General features: G+C 54.4%; 1 long non-coding RNA gene across 18 annotated transcripts in view; it reads left to right on the top strand.

Annotated features, from left to right (window-relative positions):
- The window catches only part of LOC140619119 (uncharacterized), a 29,331-nt gene extending 13,511 nt beyond the window's left edge, over positions 1–15,820 (top strand). For 13 of the 18 annotated variants that reach the window (XR_012019042.1, XR_012019035.1, XR_012019040.1 and 10 more), the window contains 3 exons: positions 11,828–12,000; positions 14,408–14,693; positions 15,697–15,820. This is a non-coding gene — a long non-coding RNA (uncharacterized lncRNA). The other 5 variants (XR_012019037.1, XR_012019038.1, XR_012019036.1 and 2 more) reach the window with 5 other exon arrangements.
- The last annotated feature ends 3,739 nt before the right edge of the window (positions 15,821–19,559 follow it).

The raw sequence follows: 19,559 nt of genomic DNA on the forward strand, positions 1-19,559 counted from the left end.
GGCCCTTGGATAGAGGCACCGTCCCTGCTGTGTCCTGGGAGCCAGGCCAGCATCCTGCTGGGCCTGGTGGATTAACCATCACTGGGTCCTCACTTGGACAGATGGCCTGGCCTGATCTGGGAGGGATGACAGCTGGACAAATCTAAACCCCTCTAGAGGCTTTGTCAGCACAGGCCAGGTGCTCGGACCCCCTGTCTGGGCCGGCCCCTGAGGACCTGCCAGCAGTGGCCGAGATGCACCAGCTGTTGGGTGGCAAGCAGCCTGAGGTAAATGCCTCCCTGCAGATGGTTGTGCCTCACGCCTCCTGATGCTCCCAGGTGAGCGCAGGCTGGAGTCCTGGGGACATGCAGGACTTGCTGGGGGCCGGTCCCCAGAAGCATTCAGCTTAGCAGGAGGGAAAGTGTTCATCTGGAGATGGTGCCTTGGAGAGGCAGCACAGCCCCTTTGATAATTACAGATGTGTCTGAGATGTTTGGGGTGGCAGTTCAACTCCACGGGGGAATGCTATGAGAGCAAGCCAGACTGATTTCTCCGGTGGCCCTGGGCCCCGCCTCACTCATGAGCACAGACAGAGCTGTGGGGTGGATGAGGTGCCTGTGTTAGGGGATGAGGTTTGTATGGAATGAAGGTGGTGGTCAGAGCTGGTGGCTGGTCTGGGGTGGCTGTGACCCCTGGTCTGTCCTATCCAGCTGTGGCCGGCATCCTGTGGGAATAGCTCCTCGCTTGGTGAATTCACCAAATCAGCTGTATCACATTGGCCCCTCTGTCCTGTGAGGAAATGCAGGCCCACGGTGGCATGGTCCTAAACTTCTAATTGCACCTGTTCGCAGACTGGCTGTGATTGGTGCTGCCTGGGAGGGGGATGCACGAGGGCGCACAGGTGCCAGGTTTGGGGCAAGGTTGGGGTAATGGGATGGGGCCTGGATTTCCTGAAGAGAAAGCCCGAGAAAGCTGTCTGAGTAGAGCCAAGTCCCAGGAGACCATCAAAGTGAAAAGAAAGAATTGAATGAATGTCATAAATGTCACGAATTCCTCAGACCAAGTACCCCTGACTCCTTGCCTCCCTGACTCTAAATGCAGGGAATCTCCAGGCTCTGCCACCCTCTGCCCAGCTCCCTCCCACCACACATGGACTGGCACATGCCTTCTGGAAACTTCCATCCTCCCTGCGGCCCACCCTGTCCAGCTTCCTAGTCCCGGCACAAACATCAACACCTAGAAGCTTTGCCCCCCCCCCACACCTAGACTTGCACTGCCAACAGATTTCAGCTCTTCACGCTGTGAGTGGTGAATTGTCAAACGTTTCACTGTCCCGTCTTCTGGATGGGGGCTGTATGCCCTGCATCCCTACCCATGGCGCCGCATGGGGCGCTGACCGGCTGTGGGCACCCAGCCCTGGGGTCTTCTCCAGTCCCCACGTGGGGCTGACCCCATGGGCCTGGGTGTGCCCCCAGCTCTCAAGGATGTCTGTGGCTAGAGGCTTCTGTGGTCTTCTGCAAGAGTTGCTTTGTTCCTGACCAACCAACTTTGTTAGAAGGAGAGACCAAACTATGCTCACTGAGCAAAAACACCTGGGAGGGGATGCCTGGGTGGCTCAGTGGTTGAGCATCTGCCTTTGGCTGGGGTCACGATCCCGGAGTCCCGGGATCGAGTCCCACATCGGGCTCCGTGCATGGGGCCTGCTTCTACCTCTGCTTATGTCTCTGCCTCTCTCTCTGGGTCTCTCATGAATAAATAAATAAAATCTTAAAAAAAAAAAAAAACACCAGGGAGAAGGAGAGAAAAAAAATTTCAAAGATAGCAATCAGAGTGGGTGATGGTCCACTCCATGACCTCATCGCCTTAAGCACCTCTGAAGGGCCTGTGTCCGAACAGCCACCCAGTGACATGCACATGGGGCGGCACAGCTGGGCTCCCAGCTCCCTGGACCCAAAAAAGCTGCCTGTGCTGGGTCTGAGCATATTCTGGATATTGCTACAGAATGCCCCAGACTGGCTGGTAAACGGCACCCCTCTTTCTCACAACTTGAAGCCAGGAACCCAGGTCAGGTGGCAGCACGGTGGGGGTTGGTGAGAGCCCTCTCCCAGGATGGAGCTGGCCTCCTTGCTGTGTCCATATGCTGTATCCACAGCCCCCTGTTATGGGGACACCAATCCCCAGAAGCCCCAGCTCCTGACATCACAGGTGGTTAGGGTTCAACATAGGAGTTTTGGGGGAGCCACAGACATTTAGGCCATGACAACTGGGTAGGATTAAATCCACCAAAAACTGCATTCAGGTCCTAATCCTCTGGGAAGGTGACCTAACGTGGACACAGATCTCAGCAGGTGTGATTAGTTAAGATGAGGTCATAGTGGATTGGGACGGCCCCTGGTCCAATGGCTGGTGTTTTAGAAGAAGGGGCTGGGAGGCTGGAGAGATGTTCCAAGAGGAGGGTGCATGAGAGAGGGGAGGGACACGTAGGTAAGCCCAGCAGCGCTGGGGACATAGGGCGGCAGGAGCCGCTGCACCAGGAGCTGCAAGGGGCCGGCACAGTCCCTCTTGTAGCCTCAGAAGGAAGCAGCCCGGTGGCACCTGGACTTGGGGCCTCAGGCTTCCAGGTTGGGAGAGAATAAACTCCATCCAGGCTGTGGTACAGGAAACGGACATGCCCCTGATGGGAGCGTTCACGCAGGGCTCCACCTGTAATGAGCACATGTTACTGCCTCAAACCTGAGCAAACCGGCTGGATTCTGGTGTCTCAGCAGCTCACCTGCCGAGGACAAAACAGCTTATAGCTTGTCTTTGTCTCGCCTGCTTCCTACTGTGGGGATGGGTCCTCCGAGACATACAGTACAGCCTGCTGTGCCAAGATGCCTCGCACCTGACGTCCAGGCTATTTGTCCTGCTCTGACGTCGAGTGTGTAAGCATGCTAGCAGGGCGTGGGGCCCTAGGGAGAGGAAAGCTTGGAAATCTGAGGTCAGAAGTTGGCATTTATTTATTTATTTATTTATTTAGATTTTATTTATTCATGAGAGAGGCAGAGACATAGGCAGAGGGAGAAGCAGGCTCCATGAAGAGAGCCCGATGTGGGACTTGATCCTGGGACTCCAGGATCATGCCCTGGGCCGAAGGCAGGCGCCAAACCGCTGAACCACCCAGGTGTCCCTACATTCATTTATTTTTGAGAGGCAGGCTGATCGCTTTCCAACAGTTTAGCTGGATTCTCAGTGATCAGGGTCCCAAGGCCAGAGCCACTGCTGCGGCAGGAAAATTACCCTGGTGCTGGTTCAGAATGGCTGGGAGACTGTATGCCGCCTCTCCAGGCGTCTGCGCTGTCAGCGCTGCTGTGCCGCTCTCTGGAGCTCACTGCATCTGCTCAGACCCCACGCAAACAGCTTCACCCCTGGGGCCACCAGCACCTGCAGCAGTCACGGGGCCCGGGGATGAGTTTCTATCCATTGCTCTTGCTTCTCTACATGTCTGCTAATTTGTGGTCAGATGCTGGACATGGTGGTGTTCTGTGGCCAAGGGGTGGATTTGCCGGCTGTAACTCCCTGGCTTTGCCCTGTGGGTCCCCTTATCTACTCACATCCTTGTCCTCAGCCAGACCCAGGGAGACCCTGTGAAGGTTTCCAAAGCGCTTTCTCCACACACTCCTCTCTGACACCTTGCAAATTCTGCCTCCCGACCTCAGCTCTTGGTCTTCTCAGCTCAGGGAGACAGCTGTGCATGGAGTGAGTGAGGTCTCCAGGGAGCCTGTTTCATGCCTGCAGCCCAAGGTCTGAACACAGCCATCCTGTGTACTTTGTCCTGTTTTCTGGTTGTCGGTGGTACTGGTCATGTCTGTCCCAGGGACTCCAGTGTGGCTGGAAGTGGAGTGCCGTGGAGGTTTGCACCCTCGCAGGCATATAGCGTTCCTGTCTTTTGAACCTGATGATGGTTTCGGGTGGCAGCTGCCGTGGGTGTTTCTGCCTGGAGGACTATTAGCATCCTGCTGAGCGGGATGGTCACCACACTTCCCCACTTTCCCAGAAGATGCATGCTGAGGCTATAAGCCATGCAGGTAACCCTGCAGAGTAGAGTGCCTGCATGCATTAGGGCACCTCCCCAAACATCTCTAATTAAAGCCTGGAGACATAGGGTGGGGGTGGGGACTGCTACCCTCACTGGTCTTCCTGGACAACCAGGCAAAATTGTCCCCATGGGTGGGGCCAGGGCAGGAATCTCCTCCATCTACTCCAGGTCTTTGTGTTCCCCTCCCTGAGACATAGGCAGCCCTGTGGCCCCCTGCATCTTCGACACAGCTCAAGAACGGCCATGCCCAACTGAGGGTCAGTGTAGGAGGTTGAATTGTGTCCCCCCAAAAAGATATGTCTGAGCCGTAGCCCTGAGTACCTGTGGACGTGCCTTATTTGGACATCATATCTTTGCAGATATGATCAGATTATAACCCAGGATCTGGAGATGAGGTCATCCTGGGTTATCCAGGCCCCGAATCTAACAGCTGGTGTTCTTACGAGAAACACAGACGTGCCGGGGAGAAGCCGTGTGAAGACAGAGGCAGAGACAGGAGGGACGTGGCCATAAGCCCAGGATGCCTGGAGCCATCCGAGAATGCTTCCTCCAAGAAGCCTCGTTAGAGAACCATCATGTAGAGCTGCAGATGAATAAGATACCATCTTGCCTTAAGGACGCGGTTTAACCTGGAAGGGGCCCACGAACAAATGTGGTTGCACCCAGGGGTGTGTAGGCCTTTCCAGCAGGTCCTGAGAGCTCTTGATGAAATATTTCTGTGCTTTATTTATTCACTTACTTTATGTCGAATACACCGAGCCCTATCTTTCTTTGCAGATACACTCAAGAGGACAGCATTTCTGTGACCCATCACTGATGCCACCAATGATCCAACCCCCCCTACCTTGTGCTTGTGGCTGTCATGCCCTTTGTTATTCGCTGCCAAGGTCCCGCCCCCCACGAGGCTCTGGTCACAGACCCTGGGCCCCCGGCGGGGATCAGTGGACACATAGCCATGCAGACATGCTAGCATATCTGCAGTGTCCTGCACAGGATGCCCCAGGGCCCCATCCTCCTTGGTCCTGCCTGTGGATTCTGACACACGTATTCTTTTAATCTGCTCCTGCTGGGTGATGAGCCCTGTCCTGATGGTCCCCACCTGTCACTGCAGACTTTCAGGTGGAAATCTGTACAAGTCCACTCAGCAAGCCCCACCACTGGGGCTGAAACAACAGGTTATCCTGGTCCTGGAGGCCAGAGCTTGGAACCAGCAGATTGGTGTCTGATGAGGTCTGCCTCTTGGCTCATAGACAGTGTTGTTTTGGTGTCCTATGCAGGTGGAGGAGCTCTTCAGGGTCCCTTTTATTAGGGCAGGAACCCCTCAAGGGGCTCCACCCTCATGACCTTGTCTCCATCACCTTGGGAGTTAGGGATCAATGTGTGAACCTGTGGACCAAATGATGCCCTCTGACTTTTGGCCAGTGTTTTCCTCACAGCTTCTCTGAGTCCAGTCTGGATCCCACCTCTGGGGTCCTCCTGCCTCAAAGTTGGGCGGGGCCCTGTGGCCAATGCAGCTCGTGTGTCGTGAGTAGATGACATGGGTCACCTCCACTCTGATGCCAGTGTGTTCAGGCAGATTCTACTCAACTCCCCAACCCCGCAGGAAGTAAATGTCTCAGTGTGCATGCAGCCCGAGCTGGGAGAGGCTGAGATGTGAGACCTCCTCCCCTGTAGAGCGTTTCAACCCACGTGACCCAACTTCCCTGAGCTGCTACAGCTTTGAAGCCAATGCACTCACAGATGCTCGAAGTCCTTGTGCAGGAACACGATGCACAGTTTTACAGGCACCTACGTGCATGCTGAACCAGGGTGAGCATGATCGCCCAGACACTGCGTCCAAGTCCTGAACTTGGTTTTCAAGAAGATACATCTGACAAGTACTGAGATCAAGCCCTGACCTCTGCTGCTTGTCAGAGTAAACACTTCAAATCTTTTCTTTTCTTTTTTTTTTTACACTTCAAATCTTTAGATGGGTTTGCACATGATCTCTGATGCCTGCAGTGAGCTCCTGTTGCCCCACACCCTGCTACACTTGAAGGTACACCACATGACCCCGGAGCACCCTACTGCAAGGTGGCACCTGAGTGAAGGGGAGGGGAGCTAAGTTCTGCTTGAATGCATGGCCTGAGACACCAGATGAGGGCAGACGTGGCTAGATGAGGGCAGGCGAGGGCAGGAGAGTGCAGGCAAGTCCAGATGTATGGGAAGCCAGGGGCAGGCAGGCAAGAACACTGCTAGGGGCCCCTGGCCATTTCTGGGGTGTCCTAGCTTGTGTTCTGAGATGTGAGATTCATCCGGGTGTGAGGAGCCTCACTGCCCCTCAGCCTCCCAGAGCTAGTGCATCTCCTCCTTCCTCCCTCACCTGCCCCCACTCCCTGTCTCCTGGCCCTGGGCTCCTGGAGCCCCACGTGCCTTATCAGTGGCCTGAGCTGTGGGGAGAAGCTGTAGTCTATTAAGATTTAAAGAGATTCAATGTAAGGAGACAAGCAAGAGAAGGAATTTAATTTAGTGATAAAAAAGTAATCAAATCTCAACTTGTAGACGGAGAGCCATTGCCCAGGTTGCCAATTGTTCTTGTACACTCGTTTTGAAGCAATTAGCTTGGGTGGCAGCTGGCTCCTGGGGGCACAGGGCAGGTGCCCCTGGAAGCCCTCCAACCATGGTGCCGAGGCTGCAGAGCTGGGGCCCCGTGAATAGGTGCAAACCTGAAACCGACCTTTCATACAAACCAGCAAACTCGAGCTGGGGGCTGCTGCCTGGGGACCCTGGGGGTGGGGTGGGGGCGCTCCTGGCTGCCCTTTCCAGCCACATCTTCCGACTCCTGGAAGGACACTTAGAGGCAGTCCGTGCCCACGTCTCTTCCTCTCACAATTTTAGGAAGGCCTCCTGCTGAGAGTTTGTTTTTAACTGTCCCGCTGACCTGCCTGGGCACCACTGTCTTCTCTCATGGGGTGGCGGGGGCAAGGGTCCTCCCTGCTAGGGTATAGTGGGGATCCTCCCTGCTGGGGGGGCATGACCCCACCCAGCTAAGGGTGTGCAAGTCTTCTCTGCTGAGAGGAAGTGATTCTCTTGAGCCACTGGCTCCGAAGGGCAGCAGCTTCTGATGTCCTAATATGAAGGGCAATTCCTGGATTGAGTGAATCCGTCCAGAGGCGGAAAGGTAGTGTTAGGGATGCCAAACACGAAGAACATATTTATACCATTTAGAGCCTGTCATTAACAACTGCGAAATCCTGGCATAATCACTTCCAGCACCTCCAGTTTTCCTTTGGAGAAAACTACTCTGTTGTGTCTGTAAAAGAAAGCATTCTCATCACAAAGAATGCAATCAGAAAAGCCCAAAGAAATGCAGGAACCCACTGCAGGCAGCTTCCCCAGCATGTCCGATCTGCTATTCATACTTGGTGAGGCCATGCAGGTAGGCAGGTGAGTGTGCAAGTGTGTCACAGGTAGGCAGGCAGGTGCACAGGTAGGCAGGTGGGTATGCAGGCAGGCAGGTGGGTGTGCAGGTTAATGCCCAGAAGCAGCATGTGGCCCTGCTGCAGGAGCTGGTCAGCAGATGTTCTATTTCATTCACCTGAATGTCAGATGAGAAAGGATTAGAGACATTTCTGAAACACAAATGTCTGTCAACTATCCTTTCTTGCAAGATCTCTCTAAATGTGATGTTAAAAAGTTTATGAAGAACAGCAAAAGGTTTTAGAATGCCTGACTTAATTTTAGATGTGGCTGTAAAGTGCGTACATTAGTTGGGACACAATAAAAAATGTGTGTATTTGGTGTCTGCCTAGTTCCCACCGCACTGCTCTGGAGACAGGGGCCTCAGGAGGGGCTGGCAGCCAGGGACCTGACTTCGGGGTCCCAGGGCTGCAGACTGAGTGAATGTCAGTCACCGGCACCCGCAGTGTGATGCCCCCAGGGATGGTCCAGGGGTGGGGAGAGCTCCCAGGCGGCTGAGCAGGTGGCAGCAGCCGAGGGGCGGTGGGAAAGGGGAACCAGCCCTCCCTCCCGTGAGTGTGCGAGTTCCGTCCATCCCTGGCCTTCCTGACTCGGGGTGGCTGTGTCCCTAGTTCTGTGCGGTCCCACCTGACGGGGCTGCTGTCTGGGTCTGGGGTCCGTTCCAGGAGAGCTTGGACGCAGACACCCCTGCCATAGCTTCTTATTCCCGATATGGGGCCCAGTTCTGGAGCCGTTGCTGGCGGAGGCTCCTTCCTCAGGAAGGGCCCAGGGTCCGTGTTCTTCCCACGGGACGCGCACGCCGCACCCCCGTCCTCGGGACATCCCAGCGGGAGCAACTGCGGCTCCTGCCCTCACGCCACGTCTTGTTGTTCTGTTTGGTTTGTTTTCTGATGTTCTCCAGGACACACCTGTTAGTCCTGTGCTAGTGCTGGGGCTATTCGTAAAGGTGGGCTCTGAGATTCAGAAGACTTCCATCTTCGGGGGCGCCGCTGCGTTTCTCCGCTCTGGGCTGTTTGTTGGGCCCCTCGCTTGTCTCCTGAGATCTGCCTTCTTCTCAGGTCACTTCGTTACTTTATCATCTTGTCTTACATGCTTTTTGTTGTTGAATCACGTTATCATTGTTTCACCATGAGAAGGTTACTAGAACTTCCTTCAATCTTAGAATTCGGTCCTCCCCCCCCCCCGCCTCCTCTGCCTGTCTCTACTGTCTCCCTGGGCATGTATTGGGGTGACCTGGCTGTGATGGATCGGGTGTCTGTCCAGACACTTGCTTGTCTCTGCTGTAACATGAGGGCTTCTTTACTCCTGCCCCTGGTTTGTAGGACAGATGTGCTGCCACCCCTGCCCCCTAGGACAGATGTGCTGTCCCCAACCTGCCCCCCTAGGACAGACTTGCGCCCCACCCTCTGTGTCACCCTGCGATTCACTCTTCTGTAGGCAGCTGTGCTTGGGACGACAGGCACACCCCATGGGGCATATTTCAGATGCTGCTTCTCACCCACTGAGCAGTTCTGCTTTTCCCCACTTCCTACAAAACTGGTTTCTGTTCGGAGCAGTGATGAGCCCAGCTAAAAGCAACGGCCGTTATTCACAGCGACCCTGGTGATTAGGTGTGGCCGTATGACATGGTTCTGGTCTGTGGGGTGAATGGGGGAGTCTTCTTTCCATGCATCGCTGCCACTCTTCCCTCTGCCTTTACCTTCTTCCTCCCTCCTGAGATTTGCTTGCTGGCTGGGGCTGTGGCCTGTCTGGTAGCCAGAAGGAGGAGGACACCTGGGACACTCTCAGGGTTTCCTGCTGCCTATGTAAATTCCCTGGGGATGGGCTGAACCGTGGACTCCTGTGGAGCAGGCCCAGGGACAGGCGGGGCAGCTGCATGTCTACAAGGTCATGGCGTGGGTGTTGTCCATGCTGCTGGCCTGGGGGGTGTGCTCTGAGCACCCCGAGTCAGATACCCTACAGCCAGGCTAGCAGGCTGCCCTGTTTCTCCAGGATTGCCAGGCTCTGCGTCTACTGCAGGGGTTCCCAGGGGTGCCTGGAGCCTCCTTCCTTCTCACCGCACCCACCCTCCTGGGTTTCCACCCCGGCAGCCTTGCCCTGAGGCCTCAGTCAGCAGGAGGAAGAAATACAAGGGTCCCCAGGGTTTGTTCCTCTCAAGATGAAATACTCATGAGCATGTTTAGGACTTTGCTAACTCACCAGCCTTTCTCTGTAAAATCATTTATTTTAGTATCAAAATGGCAATAATCATTTGGAGGGTGCTGCTCCAGAGCTATTATAGTGAATAATTACTGTCAATTTGTCTCTCAGAGCAGTTATAACTTATACACGTCGCTCAGTGCCCACCCCTGGGCACATGGGGAGCCTACAGTGTCCTGGAAAACCAGCAGCTGCTCTCAGATGGGCCCAGGACTCCTGTTTGTGCACAAATTCACAAGCAGAACTAGAGGGAGAGGGGCCGGGGAAGGGGGTGCTGAAGACACACAGAGCATGGCCTGACTGCCCAGGGATGGAGAAAGAAGGGGCAGGGCTATCACCAGACCCCACTGCTCAGGATGAAGCCAATGACAGATACCTGATTAGTTACTCTGACCAGAGGGAGGCACGGGGCCCAAGCTCTGCTAGTGTACCCTGTCGGTCAAGGTCGGGGCGCTGTTGCCAGCCTGTGAGCTGAGGGACACTTGTTTTTTGTTTTTTTGTTTTTGTTTTTGTTTTTTAATTTGTTTTATAGTGCTATTTATTTCTAGCATTTCCTTTGAATTATTTTTTAGAGTTTTCATCTCTGCTTACATTACCCATCTTGCATGTTGTCTGTTTTTTCCATTAAAGCCCTTAACATACCATAGTTATTTTATTTTATTTTATTTTATTTTATTTTATTTTATTTTTAAAAAATATTTTATTTATTTATTCATAGAGATGCAGAGAGAGAGAGAGAGAGAGAGGCAGAGACACAGGCAGAGGGAGAAGCAGGCTCCATGCAGGGAGCCTGATGTGGGACTCGATCCAGGGTCTCCAGGATCACACCCCGGGCTGCAGGCAGCGCTAAGCTGCTGCGCCACTGGGGCTGCCCTTTATTTTATTTTTTAAATTTTTTTTTGAGGGACACTTGTTGACAGCCACTGAGTTTGGGGGTAACTTGTTACAAAGCGTGATTGGCAAAAACTGGCTGACTGCCCCAGGGAGTATGAAAAGGGGCTGGAGCAGGGAGGCCACTGTGGGTACCGGGTGAGGATCAGGGACAGGAGGCATCCGGCAGGTGTCCTGTGGTCTGTGTGCTTTGCCCGGGCACTCTGCAGAGAGCTGTGGAGACTCCCCCACCACGCGGATGGACTCGGGGTACCCGGCTACATGGGGAACGGTGAGGCTGGGCTCTGCCGAGGGAAATCAGGTGCTCAGGGGCTACCACGCCGGCCTGCAGGATGTGTGTCTGGACGTACCTTCCAAGGGCTCTGGACAAAGTGCTGGGCTCACCCACTGGCTTCCTGCCCCTTGGGGAGGATAGGTGGGTTCCAGTCCCTCCATCTCTCAGCTACTCGCAGGAGGGGCATTGCCACTCAGTTTTTTTTTTTTTTTTTTTTTTTTTTTTTTTTTTTTGCCACTCAGTTCTATCTTCTCCCAGGCTGAGGGATGATCTTGAGTTTTATCGGTGGGAAACCTCGTTTGATTTTTCATGATTTGCAGCCTGGAAGTTGGTAGATTTTAGGAGGCTCTTAAATAAATTGCCTAGGAAGAAAGATGAGCTTCATCTGTCCCAACTGCAGCCTTTACCAAGATGGACTGGGAGCAGGCATATGAGGGGCTGTTTCGGTCAGGGGACAGGGACAGGGTGCAAGGATAGGGGATGGGGACAGGGACAGGGGGCAGGGGGCAGCGGGCAGGGGCTGGGAGCAGGGGCAGGGAATAGGGGGCAGGGGTAGGGGACAGGGGTAGGGGGCAGGGGGCTCAGTGAAGGCGTGTGTGTAAAGGTGTGCCACTTATGACACTGCCGTTATTCTTTGTGTTTTGATGTGCATAAAAGTTGAGCATAATTTTTCCTGATCATGTTAGGAAATTACATTTATGGGAGAATCGCTGTGAGACAGGCAAGTGTAGTGCTGCCTACAGGCTATAGCCCAGTGGAAGTCACATCTGTTCGGCTTTCTGAGCCACTAGGCTCCTTGAGTTTACAAAATTGGGTGTATACTCCACCCGGTGGTTTACAACATTCTCCTAAAAATGCAACGCATGCTGATTATGATATTTCTTACCGCCTGATTTTTTTTTTACCGCCTGATTTTAATATTTTTTTTCTTTATTTATTTATGATAGTCACAGAGAGAGAGAGAGAGGCAGAGACACAGGCAGAGGGAGAAGCAGGCTCCATGCACCGGGAGCCCGATGTGGGATTCGATCCCGGGTCTCCAGGATCGCGCCCTGGGCCAAAGGCAGGCGCCAAACCACTGCGCCATCCAGGGATCCCAACTGCCTGATTTTAATGACCAGTGAGTGATCCCTTGTTGGGACAGCCCCCCCCCCCCCCCGCCCCAGTCTCTTACTGTTGCACACTTCACCGTCCTGGAGGGTTTCTGTGTGTGAGTTGCTAAGGCAGGAGGCCAGGTGTCCTCACAGGGAGCTGCCCCCAGGTCAATGGCTTCCAATGACAGCAGGTACAACCAGCTGGGTCTTGGGTCTCGGGTCTCAGGCGGTGGGCTCGCCTTTTCCTCCTGGACACAGGCTGAGCAGCAGGTCCTGGGCTGGCCACCGGGGGCAGCACCCCCACAGGGACGGGAGTGGGCTCCACTTCTGCAGGGCTCCAGAAGCTTCCGTGCACACCTTTGCCCCAGTGGGCACCATGCCCGTGCCTGCCAGCATAGGACCTCACGTGGATGGCCAGCAAACACCCAGGGATACCATCTACCACATTAGCAATACCACCGTGACAAGCGTCTTCTGCGATGTAACTGTCCCACCTGCTGGTGTCCTGGGGCTGTCCTGATGCAGCCCCGCAAGGGGCAGGGGGATTTGCCTGCAGCCACTACTCCCCCGAGGCTCTGGAGGTTACAAGTCTGAAGTCAAGGGTCCCCAGGGCTGTGCTCCAAGGGCAGTCCTTCCTGCCCCAACCCGTGCCTGCTGGTGGTGGCCATCACGGCATCCCTCATAGTCACATAGCCATGTCCCTATGTCTCCGTCCTGACATTCCTTTCAATGAGGGCACAGTCAGATCAGAGCCCACCTTCCCCAGCATGTCCTCATGGGACCTAACTATGTCTGCAAGGACCCCGTTCCCAAATACAGTCACCTTCAGAGGGGCTAGGGTTGGGACTTCAACCAGTGAGCTCGGAGGGGACACAGGTCAGCCCATGACAATCCACAGATAAAAGCAGCAAGTGTCCTACTCCTGGCCTGAACTATGAGATAGGGGGCCCCTCTGGCCAAGGGCTCCTCAGAGGCACACAAAGGGAAGGAAAAGCCCCAGGGTACAGGGCACCCCACCAGCAGCCTTCAGGGCACTGGACGATTTCTCTCTCCCACAGTTTTGGGTTGGGAATTCAGGGCAAGCTTGGTGGGGGCTCTGGCTTGGGTCATGCATGGCGGGGGTGGTGGGTGGCTGGGCAGGACCCACTCCCAGGACAGTGCTACAGTGCTTCTGGGGCTGTCAGGGGACACAGAGATCCCTTACCCTGCACAATGGGGGCTATCACTCCCCCACCCCTTGGAGGCAGCCCCACAAGATGCAGGATCTGGGGGAGACCACCACACACTGCTGGCCCCCAGGTCAGTCCCCAGGGCATGGCTGGGGGAGGGGTGGGTTGAGCTCAGGAAGGAGCTCCGATGACCCAGGACACCAGGCGTGAGATGGAAGACTGACGGAGGAGCGGGGGGCCTTGCCTGTCCCACCCAAGGTGCTGCTCTTCAGCCCCAAAGCGAGGTGCCTGCTGTGAAGGCCTTGCCCATGTCCAGCTGCCCGACTCCCTCACCGACCCTCAGATTTCCTCACTTGGCTGGCACGTTTTCTCCTGCCAAGCAAGTGGCAGGCTCAGCTGCTGCCCATCCTTCCTTCTTGTCCTCCTGCCTTCCTCCCTCCCTTTCCTACCCTTTCCTTTCCCTCCTCTCCCCACACTCTCTCTCCCCTCCCTTCTCCTCCAGGGAGCAGCCAGAGCAAGCCCTGGGGACATCAGCCTTCCACACCAAACCTCCAACAGCCCCCTAGTGCTCCCAGCACAAACTACACTGCCTCACCCATGGTTCCATCCATGGGTGCATCCATCAGCGTCCTCCAGAGAAACAGGGTCAGAGGACATGTGTGTGCAGGTGCAGAGGTGGTGCCCGTCCCAAATCTGTGGGAAAAGAGGCAGGAGGGAGACCCATGGGGGAGCTGATGCTGCATCTTGAGTCTGCAGGAACGAGTCCCTCCCCATGGGGACCTCAGTCTTTTTCCTCTTTCAGCCTTCAACTGATCGGGTGAGGCCCACCCACACCATGGAGGGTAATCTACTTTACTCAAAGTCTACTGACTTAAATGTTAATCACTCTTCCCCCCAGAAATAGAAAACCCTGTCCTATAATTCCTACAGAACCTCAATGGATCCTGCATAGTCAAAAAAACCTCTTGAACAAGAAGAACAAAGCTGGAGGTCCCATACTTCCTGATTTCTGGGCTTACTACAAAGCTACAGTAACCTAAACAGTTTGGCCTATAGACAAACACATAAGCCAATGGAATAGAAGAGAGAGCCCAGAAATAAATGCTTCCATTGTGGTCAGAACATTCCTGACAAGGGTCCCAGGCAGCTGGGTATCCAACATGTAGGAGGTATAGGTTGGGCCTTTGTTTCACATTATATACAAAAATTAACCTAAAATAGATCACAAACTTATTTTTTTAAAAGATTTTATTTATTCATTCAGGAGAGAGAGAGAGAGAGAGGCAGAGACACAGGCAGAGGGAGAAGCAGGCTCCATGCAGGGAGCCCGACGTGGGACTCCATCGCGGGACTACGGGACCACGCCCTGAGCCGGAGGCAATCAACCGCTGAGTCACCCAGGCGTCCCAGGAAGGAACTTCTGACACCTGCCATGACCCAGATGAGCCCCGAGGACATGATGCTGAGGGAGGGAGCTGGTCATCAGCAGACACCACGTGACTCCACTGACCTGGAGGCCCCAGAGCCACGGGCAGACTCACAGACACAGGGTAGATGGTGGGTGACAGGGCCTGGGCAGGATCAGGGTTTAGCGGGGACAGAGCATCCGTCTGGGAAGACGTGAGAGTCCTGGAGGTGGACGGTGGTGGTGGCTGACGGCGGTGTGAATGTGCTTAATGCCCCTGAATGCACACTTAAAAATGGTTAAGATGGTAAATTTTACATTATGAATATTTTACCACAATTTTAAAAAGTGTTAATCACATCTAAAAAGTACCTTTGCAGCAACATTTACGCTGGTTTTGATGCCACACAGGGAACCATGGCCTTCTCAGGTTGACACACAAAATTAACCACAGAGAGAGAGAGGCCAGAGGAGGCCAGAGTCCTGGAGGAGGGCTCTGGGGGCTGTGTCTGTGGGGCCAGCAGAGGGATGCCCATGTGCGCCATCTGTCCCAGCCTCCCGGACAGGCGTGTGTCCTGGTGTCTTTTCCAGGATGTGGCTGGCCGCTTTGTGCTGGCATTGCTGAAACCCCACAGCCCTGCACTGCTTCATCTGCGCTCACCCAGGGGGTTTCGTTGTGACTCACTTTGGCCGGCATGCCCTCCTGTTCCTGCATCCCCACAAAGCCATAGGGGGATCAGGCTGCCCAGTGAGAGGATACAGTGGGCACCAAGGGCCCACTCTGAGTGGGTAGCAGGGGAGAAGCACACAGGTGTGCAAGCCAGCCTCCTCCCCGCCACCCCACAGAGGCTGTGCCCTCGCAGCCAGTGGCCACTACTCTGTGAGCCACAGACCGTGGTCCTGACTTCCTACCCGGGATAGTGCTCTAGAGACGTCTTCAAAGCCCTCTTTGTTCCCGTGGTCAGTGTGGGGCATTGAAAGGCCAGGCTCCACCACCCAGCTCCCCTCCCAAACTCCCCTGGTTTGCTGCTGCTGAGCCCAGAAACATGTCCTGACCACTGGTCAAACGTGGGCCTGCCACAGGTCAGACCCCTGGGGACCCTGGCCGGTGCACCATTTCTGACAACCATCACTTTCCATTCTCACAGATTTCTCCCTGAGGACCTCCTCCTTCCCCTGGCTCAACTATGCACCCTTTAGCCCACTGCCTCAGGGTCTTACTAGGAATGATTGCTTCTCTTTTAATTGAATGTGGAAATGTGTTCCATCCAAGTGGCACTGTTATTATTTGATGTTGAATTCCAAGTAAAATAAAAATTAAAATTCTCTGTGCTGGCTCATCTGCAATTGTGAATCTCTGTTTGCCACACAGCGAGTCATGTGTTTGAGAATAGTCATGCTAATGGATTCAGAAATGTAATTATATTTATAATTGGAAGCATAAATTAGCTTCTTCTTTTGTGAGGCTGGATCTAAATATCGGGTGGCATGTTTACTGTGTGCACGCACACATGCATATATGTGTGTGATGCATGTGTGCATGTGTGCGTGTGCATGCGTGCATGTGCATATGGGTGTGCACTTTTGTGATGTGTGATGTACGTGTGCATGTGTGTATGCACATATATACGTGCATATGTGTATGAGTGTGCATGTTTGGTGTGTGCGTGTGCATGCCTGAGCACCAGTCAGAAGGTATTTACTGAATGAAACTTCTCTCACTGCACCTGGACATATCTGCGTGTGCAGATTCTGCTGTTTGGGACAGACAGAGTGACTAGTGACAGTGCCAGGCTACACAGTCTTCGGCCGTGGGCGCCCAGGACGCCATTCTCAGGAGCAGCCACTGTGCCACCCTGGACTTGCCCTGGGCCTTCCCCTCTTGCCCTTGCACCTGGCGATGCCCAGCCCAGAGGATGGCAGTTGGTGGAAAGGTGGCTAACACTGCTGGTTGCCAGGCAACCTTATCCAGGGCTATCCAAACCCCAATTTTGTTCAGACTTCAGGGAGCAGAGATGTGCTCAGGGAGGCAGGCCTGCCTCAGCCTCCCGGGTGATTCTTGGTCTGGCACAGCTGATGCTGCCATGCAGTCAGGCTGTCCTGATGACGGGGGAGCACCCTGCCTGCCTGATGGGCTCAGGCAGAGGCTGCCAGGGGCTGCTGGGAGACTGCACTCTTCAGAAGGGACAGGAGGAAAGGAGTGGCTCCCTGAGGCTTTCTGATGGGGACACCTAGGGAGGAGCCACAGGGTCCCTGAAGAAACACTTTCGAGCCACCCATCAGTCCACCTTCAGCTAGCTTGCTTTCATAGTTATAGATGAGAGATCATTAATCCCTTGTTATTTTAGCTGCTTTTCAGTTGGGTTTCTGGAGAGCATTTCATCCAGAGTTAGGGCTTATCATCTAGAAAGCTGTGTGGTTTTGATCACTTTGTCCACATTATCATCGAGGTAGCACTGGCCTGGTCAGGTGGGTTGGGGAGATCTCCCTCCTCCTTTTCCAGGAAAGGCTCATAGAAGGTGGGAACGCCCTTCCTAACAGGCAAGGCTTTGCTGCCCACAGAGGGGAGGGCAGTGCTGGTGCTTTCCTGGAGGCCCCTAGATTCACTTGCAAATTCTTCTTCAGCCAGGACTGCTCCTGGGGCTTGGGTCTGGGGCTGGAGATGCTCTGGCCTCTCCCACCGGAGGATGGCCAGGCTCTGCTCAGCCAGCTTGTGTTTGGGCTGGATTTGGAAAGGGCTGGGCCAGCTCTTATTTTGTTTGTCTGGAAATGAAATTGGACCAGATACAACTGGTGGAACCTGGATCACTGGACGTGTTTTCCTTTTTTCCGTCTCCACAGGGCATTTATGATTTTCTTGGGTTTGGCTGCAGGAGCTGCCATCCCCCAGGGGCTGCACCCCCGACCTGGCCCACCTGCTGCCTGGGCACCTGCTGCTGTGCAGGCACACTCTGCACCTGCTGCTGCACCCCACACCCACACCTGGCCCTCCCACTCTGCCCCACACCTGTTTCTGGCCCTCCTGCTGGCCCTACACCTGCACCTGCTGCTGCACAGGTGCACTCCGCACCTGGCCCTCCTGCTGTGCCAGCGCACTCCGGGAAGCACAGATGGTGGCCTGAGGCCCTCTGGGTCCACAGTGCTCAGAGCTCCTTGGGCTGGACTCTTCAGGATTGGGGGGCTCCCTGGCCAATCAAGTCACAAGGGGCCAGAGAGATGAGACCAAAGCCCTGCAGTGCCCCTCCAGGAAACAGTGCCCCAATTTCTGTCCCTCTTCTAGTCCCCCAACTGAGGGGATCCATAGATGAGCATGTCACTGATTATAGCCATCTGATTGGCTGGGGAAGGCCATGTGACCCAAGCCCAGCCAGCCAGCTGGAACCCCTGGAACTGGAGCTCTGACCAGGTGACAGTAGAGAGGCTCCCTGTGTCCTAAGTGCTTGGACACCCTGCTGGTGACATCCTGCCAGGAGGGAAGAGCTGGGCTGGAAAAAGAGCCAGGAGAGACTTGGTCTCAATGACATTGGTGGAGCACCTGGATCAAGGTGTACCTGAAGTTCATGCTACCCCAACTGTTTTCTCTAACTTTGCCGGTATGTGCCTTTCAAAAATTTCCATTGGAATGTCTGCCACTCTCAGGGACTGAACAAGCCCTGACCGCTACCCTCTAGTGCTGCCCTGGGGCTCACAGTGAGCTAATGGTGGAACTGGAGGCAGAATCCTGGCTCCCTGCCCCCTGCCCTGTGCCCTGCTGGCCCATGGAGGCTGGTGCTTACCCCCACACCAAGCGCCCTGGGGCGGTGGACTGCTGCCTCTCCGCACAGTCAGAGGCATTTAGCTGCCACTCACTAAAGACCTGGGCAGGCCCCTCCTCCCTGCCTGCAGGAGGCACCTTCCCAGCCTCTTTCAAAGACAGCTTCTCTAAGTCATTTTTGCGGAACTGGCCTCAAAGCCTCAAGGTCAGACTCCCCCATGAGCTGCTCTGAAAGAAGAAATTTCTTCTGAGAAAGAAAGAGAGGAGGCTGTGCCTGTGATGTTACCGGGCTTCTGGGCCCAGCAGGGGCGCTGAGATGCACAAATGTTCCCAGAAAATGAAAAAAGTTCCTTTTTGTTTAAATTAAGCAAATTAAGAAGTGGGGCTGCATGGCCATCTGCTAGCACATCCACACAGACTTGGTGCCCACAAAAGGCTCTCTCTCCTCTCTGCTTCCCCCAAGACAAGGATGTGCCTGGGCCACCAGTGTCTGCATTTCTCTCTGACACAGACCCACTTATCTGCTCTGCCTTGGGACTTCCTGGATGACCCAGAGGTGGTGGCCAAGCATCTCCGAGCTGAGTGGGGGATTTTCCAGGTGAAGCTGGGATAAGTAACTCCCTCCCTTTCCATAGGGACTGACCGTCCTGACGACATGCTCCTACTCCCTCATGCCCCAGCAAACTGGGGAACTCTCGCTTTAGAACATCTGTCTTTTTCTTCAGTTGAGTCTTGATTACTTACCCATTAGTTGGTTGAAAGCTAAGTCATGGGGGTTCCTTGGCCTTGACCTGGCTGCTCATCTGGGCTGGGACACTAAGGTGTGGCACAAGGTCATCAACCTGTGTACAGTGGTGTGTAGGCCTGAGGGGTTAGTCCCAAAGGCAGCCCACATCATTCGGGATTATGTTCAACTACATCTAAGGAAAACCTGACTACCGCAAGGTAAGCAAAAGAGGACAACTCGACAGTATAAGGTTCAAACAACTGCTTGGGGGTGTCAGGGAGACCTCAGACTCACTTCCTGCTCCATCATCCTTGGTGTATGTCTTTTTGGCCTCATGGGTACAAAATGGCTGCTGTACCCCCGAGCATTATGTCCACATTCAAAACAGGAAGAACAGGCAACACTTAAGTCAGAAAAAAATGCTTTCCCAGAAATCCCCTTTTGTTCACTGGCCCACACTCACTGGGGAGAAACCAGGATGGGGCAGAGCATGGGACCAAGCTATTCATTGAAAGGGGCCAGGGACGCCT

Source organism: Canis lupus, chromosome 27 (genome assembly GCF_048164855.1).
Source record: "Canis lupus baileyi chromosome 27, mCanLup2.hap1, whole genome shotgun sequence".
Lineage (NCBI taxonomy): Eukaryota > Metazoa > Chordata > Mammalia > Carnivora > Canidae > Canis > Canis lupus.